The sequence below is a fragment of the Octopus sinensis genome, linkage group LG13 (assembly GCF_006345805.1).
Source record: "Octopus sinensis linkage group LG13, ASM634580v1, whole genome shotgun sequence".
Lineage (NCBI taxonomy): Eukaryota > Metazoa > Mollusca > Cephalopoda > Octopoda > Octopodidae > Octopus > Octopus sinensis.
The window spans coordinates 59653352-59659351 of NC_043009.1; the positions used below are offsets into that span (position 1 = coordinate 59653352).

General features: G+C 39.1%; 1 protein-coding gene across 20 annotated transcripts in view; it reads left to right on the forward strand.

Annotated features, from left to right (window-relative positions):
- The window catches only part of LOC115218656 (protocadherin Fat 1), a 185814-nt gene that overhangs the window by 45385 nt on the left and 134429 nt on the right, over nt 1–6000 (forward strand). The gene's annotated exons all lie outside the window — the stretch shown is intronic.

Consider the following 6000-nt stretch of genomic DNA (forward strand, 5'->3'; position numbering starts at 1 on the left):
ATAAAATCACCCAGCACATGCTGTAAAGTGGTTGGCATTAGGAAGGGCATCCAGCCATAGAAACCATGCAAAACCAGACTAGAGTCTAGCACAGCTCCCCAGCTTGCCAGCTCTGGTTAAAACAGTCCAATTCATGCCTGCATGGACAGCAAACATTAAATGATGATGATAACAACAACGAGGACGACGATGATGATGATGATGACGATGACAACGATGATGACGATGACGACGACGATGATGACGATGATGACGATAATGACGACGATGACAACAATGATGATGATGATGACGATGATGACAATGACGATGATGATGATGACGATGATGATGATGACGACGATGACAACAATGATGATGATGATGACGATGATGACAATGACGATGATGATGATGACGATGATGATGATGACGACGACGATGATGATGATGATGATGATGACAACGACAACGATGATAATGATGAGGATGATACACACATATATATTTATATATATGATGTGATTCATTTATTTCACGTCTGGTTTACTATGCTAGCATGGGTCAGACGAATGTACATTATTATCAAGGCATATCTTACAACTGGATGCACTTCCTGTCATTAAACCTTACCTGTTTGTCGAACAAGCGATATTATATTTAGCATATCTTGAAAGATGTGAAACGAACAGACAATTCGTTGACAGCTAATGTGATGGCAACACACTAATGCCCCATGGCTTGTGACTTTTGCCAATATACAAATGTAAACAAGACACACACACAAACAAACAAACAAAATGCACTTTTTTAGTTTTTGTTTTGGTTGGCACAAAACTGTTCTACTACAAAACCAAGTAACTGGGAAATGAATTTCTTAACCATGGGACCATACCTGTGCTTAATAATATATCTTCATCATCATCATCATTGTTTTAATGTCCACCTTCTCCATGCTTCCATGGATCATACAAAATTCTTTGAGGTAGATTTCCTATGGCCATATGCCCTTCCTTTCATCAAGCCTCACCTGTATCCAAGCAAGGTAATATTTCCCTTCGTCCTTACAATACAGGTGAGCAAAAGGTTTTACACTAATTGTAAAACATTGGAGTTAATTTAGAATTAGCTTGCAATGTGAAAGACAAAGAGATACACACACACACACACACACACACGTGTGTGTTTATATATATATATATATATATATATTTATTATATATGTGTATGTATACAGATAAACATACACAAGTGCACACACTCACATACATGTGTGTGTAGCATTGTAGATGTGTGTATGTATGCATGTAGATATACATCCATACGCATATATGCACACATATATACATATACATATATATATATATGAGTATATATACTTATATGTATATATAAACTTGTGTGTGCGTATATATATATATATGTTGTTGTGGATGTATATATATGTGTGTGTGTTATATATATGTATATATATATATATATATATATATATATATTATATATATATATATGTATATATGTATATATATATACATATATATATATATTATATATATATATATATATAATATATATATATATATAGATCTATACATATATATATATATATATATATATATATATATATATATATATATATATATATATATATATATATATATGTATATATATATTGTGTATATATATGAATGAGTGTGTAAGACGCCATACTTCGTGTTCTGTGTTGTGTAAACACATTTCAGATAAAGTCTACAATCACCTCTTCCTTGTCTCCCTCCCCTCCCTCTCCCTCTCTCTCCCCTCTGAACTTGTCTCTAGGCAACAATTTACATTCTTTGCCACCCCACCACTACCACCACCCCTCTTTCTACTTTTGTCCACATTGACTTGAGGACAGCTGGGAATACAGTATGGTTGTTTCTGGTGGTGGTGGTGGTGGTGGTGGTGGTGGTGGTATTGGTGGTTGTGTTGGTAGTGGTAGTAGTATTGTTAGCAGAGGTGGTGTTTAGTAATAGTTCTTATAGTAATGGCAGTAGTTGCGGTGATGGTGGTAATGGTGGCAGTGCTGACAGTGCTGAGAGAAGTAGTGGTAGTAGTAGTAGTAGTAGTAGTAGTAGTAGTAGTAGTAGTAGTAGTAGCAGCAGCAGCAGCAGCAGTAGTAGTAGTGGTGGTGATACTAGTGGCAGTGGTGCTGACAGTTTTAGTATTATTGGTGGTGGTGGTGGTGGTGGTACTGACAGTCGTGTAAGTAGTAGCAGCAGCAGCAGTAGTAACAGTAGTAGTAGTAGTAGTAGTAGTAGTAATGGTGGTTGTGGTAGTAGTAGTAGTAGTAGTAGCTGTTCTGCTGTTCTTTTTGTTTACTTTAAAAAGGAGACATTCAGTGTTGACTTTGTTGTGAGATTATGGTGTTGGTGGTAGTGGTGGTGGTGGTGGTGGTGGTGGTGGTGGTGGTGGTGGTGGTGGTGGTGGTAGTGGTGTTGGTGGTGTGAGAGGTTTTGAGGGTGAAAGTAGACCGTTTGCTGGTGCTATAATAATAATGATAATCTTTTATCCTATGGGCACTGAAATTTGGTGGTGGTGGGGGGATGATGAGGGGAGGGGGGGGGGGCTAGTCGATTACATCGGTGGTGGTGGGGAAGGGGAGGGGATGGGTCAGTGTTTAACTGCTGCTTATTTTATTGGCCCCTTCGCATCCCCTGCAAGGATGATAAACAATGTCTGCCCTCAGCGCAATTTGAACACAAGATGCAAGGAGAAACTAAATGTTGCCAAGCAATTTGCACACTATACACAGGCGCAGGAGGGGCTGTGTGGTAAGTAGCTTGCTTACCAACCACATGGTTCCGGGTTCAGTCCCACTGCGTGGCACCTTGGGCAAGTGTCTTCTGCTATAGCCTCAGGCCGCCCAAAGCCTTGTGAGTAGGTTTGGTAGACGGAAACTGAAAGAAGCCCGTCGTATATATGTATGCGTGTGTGTGTCTGTGTTTGTCCCCCTAGCATTGCTTGACAACCAATGCTGGTGTGTTTATGTCCCCGTTACTTAGCAGTTCGGCAAAAGAGACTGATAGAATAAGTACTGGGCTTACAAAAGAATAAGTCCCGGGGTCAAGTTGCTCGATTGAAGGTAGTGCTCCAGCATGGCCGCAGTCAAATGACTGAAATAAGTAAAAGAATAAAAGACTAAAAGATTCTGCTAACTCGTTATCTGAATGGTAATTATTATAGTAAAACCTTATGAGTGGATTTGGTAGACGGAAACTGAAAGAAGCCCGTCGTATATATGTATATACACATATGTATGTGTGTATATGTTTGTGTGTCTGTGTTTGTTCCCCCCAACATCGTTTGACAACCGATGCTGGTGTGTTTACATCTCTGTAACTTAGCAGTTCGGCAAAAGAGACCGATAGAATAAGTACTAGGCTTACAAAGAATAAGTCCTGGGGTCGAGTTGCTCGACTAAAAGGCGGTGCTCCAGCATGGCCACAGTCAAATGACTGAAACAAGTAAAAGAGTAAATAAAAAATAAAGTTAACTTCCAATGGAAGTCAATCACAAAGGGGGAGATGTTGTGGCAAGAGTCATTGACACCCCCTGGGGGGATTGGAACAACGGGACTAGCCAAACTCTTATAAAGAGTAGAGGTTGATAATATTCGGAGAGAGCATTTTGGTAGTTTCGTGAAGTACGTTGTGTGAACACATTGGTTAAACCTCTGCCACATAATTTATCAATAACAACCTGTGGCAGGATATAAAACTTCCTCATATTTTCCCCTCTATTCCACCACTCCGACCGAGCACAGCTAGTGCTTTTCTTTCTTCTTCTATTTCATATTCTCATAACTTGAATGAACATGTTTGAAACCATCAAACAACAAACGTAGGGACACATGACTTGGCCTTTCATATATGGAGATGTGTGTGGACATATAACTTAGCTTTTTTTTTTTTTTTTTTGTTTTTTCATGCGGCAGGTGTCCCTGATTTTTCACCCTTCCCAAACACTTTTTTTTTTTTCTATAAATATTCATGTTCTCTTCTGGTTTTCATTATTTGAAGTCTTCCTGTAAGGAAGGAGCTGCTTTCTATACAAAGATACAAAGCTCAGTCATTGGAATGTAGATAAAATAAATAATATCACATTGTGAACTTGAGAAAAGTCTTGCATATTTTTGCTGTTCCGCTTACAGGTTGTATTAGTAAGGTGTGTGTTAGCTGGGTGATTTCCTTTTCTGAAAAAACCTAGCTTTTCCAGATTGTGTATGTGTGTGTGTGTGTGTGTGCACGTGCACACACATGCTTAGCAAAATGAAATTGGAATTCTTCATTTCAATGCACTTTTTTTAAAACTCGGTAACTTCAATATTAATATCACCTACGAAGTCGGCAAGCTGACAGAAACGTTAGCACACCGGGCGAAAGGCTTAGCAGTATTTCATCTGCCGTTACGTTCTGAGTTCAAATTCCGCCGAGGTCAACTTTGCCTTTCATCCTTTCGGGGTCGATAAATTAAGTACCAGTTACGCACTGGGGTCGATGTAATGTAATCGTCTTATCCTTGTTGTCCTTGTTTGTCCTCTCTGTGTTTAGCCCCTTGTGGGTAGTAAAGAAAGAGGTATTTCGTCTGCCGTTACGTTCTGAGTTCAAATTCCACCGAGGTCAACTTTGCCTTTCATGCTTTCGGGGTCGATAAATTAAGTACCAGTTACACACTGGGGTCGATGTAATCGACTTAATCCGTTTGTCTGTCCTTGTTTGTCCTCTCTGTGGTTAGCCCCTTGTGGGTAGTAAAGAAAGAGGTATTTTGTCTGCTATTACGTTCTGAGTTCAAATTCCGCCGAGGTCAACTTTGCCTTTCATGCTTTCGGGGTTGATAAATTAAGTACCAGTTACACACTAGGGTTGATGTAATCGACTTAATCCCTTTGTCTGTCCTTGTTTGTCCCCTCTATGTTTAGCCCCTTGTGGGCAATAAAGAAATAATATTAATATTGTCCACACACACTTATCCACACCCACCCACCCACACATACAGAGAAATGTAATCACACTGCAGATTAAAAATATTTAACGCCCAATAACCAAGGAACGTTAATGAAGTATGTATATGTGTATGTAAGTGTGCATGTGTGTGTGTTTGAATGTCAACCCGAGGGGAGGGGCAGGAAAGAGAATACTCATGACATATGACAGATGATGAATATTCCATGTTGTCATAACAGTTTCAATTCTCCATCACTTCCTTGTCATGGTGTTGGTAGGTGTAGGGACACTGTTCACTGTTTCAAATTCGAGGGGTGACAGGAACTGGGCAGGGAGGTGGCGAAGGCGGGGAATGTCCCAGCGTTAGGACGAGAGCAGGGAAGGCAAAAGTTGCTTTCTCGTAATATATTCTGCAGTAATTTTTCATAATCATTAGAGAAGATTGAAAATTTTTATTTTCAGGCGTGGCTGTGTGGTAAGAAGTTTGCTTCCCAAGATCAGGGTTCCAGGTTCAGTTCTACCACATAGCACCTTGGGCAAATGTCTTCTGTTTTAGCTTCAGCCTAATCATAGCTTTATGAGAGGATTTCGTAGATGGAAACTGAAATAAAATTGTGGTGTGTGTGTGTATATATATATATATATATATATATATAGGTGTAGGAGTGGCTGTGTGGTAAGTAGCTTGCTTACAAACCACATGGTTCCGGGTTCACTTCTTATTAAACTAATATATCTGTTTGTTGTCTACACCACCTGTCTTTGTCTTTTGTTTTTTTGCATGAATTCTCCCTATATATATATATATACATACACATACACACATATACATATGTATGGAAACTAGTCTCAAGGCAGTGCTCCAGCATGACCAGAATCCAATGACTGAAACAAGTAAAAGTGTGTGTATGTGTATGTATATATATATAAACTAGCGTATCCTCTCTAGCATGTATTGAGTGCTCCTTTCTCGTTTGTCCAAAATAAAGCATCATACATAATATATATATATCTATGAAATATTTTATAACCACAT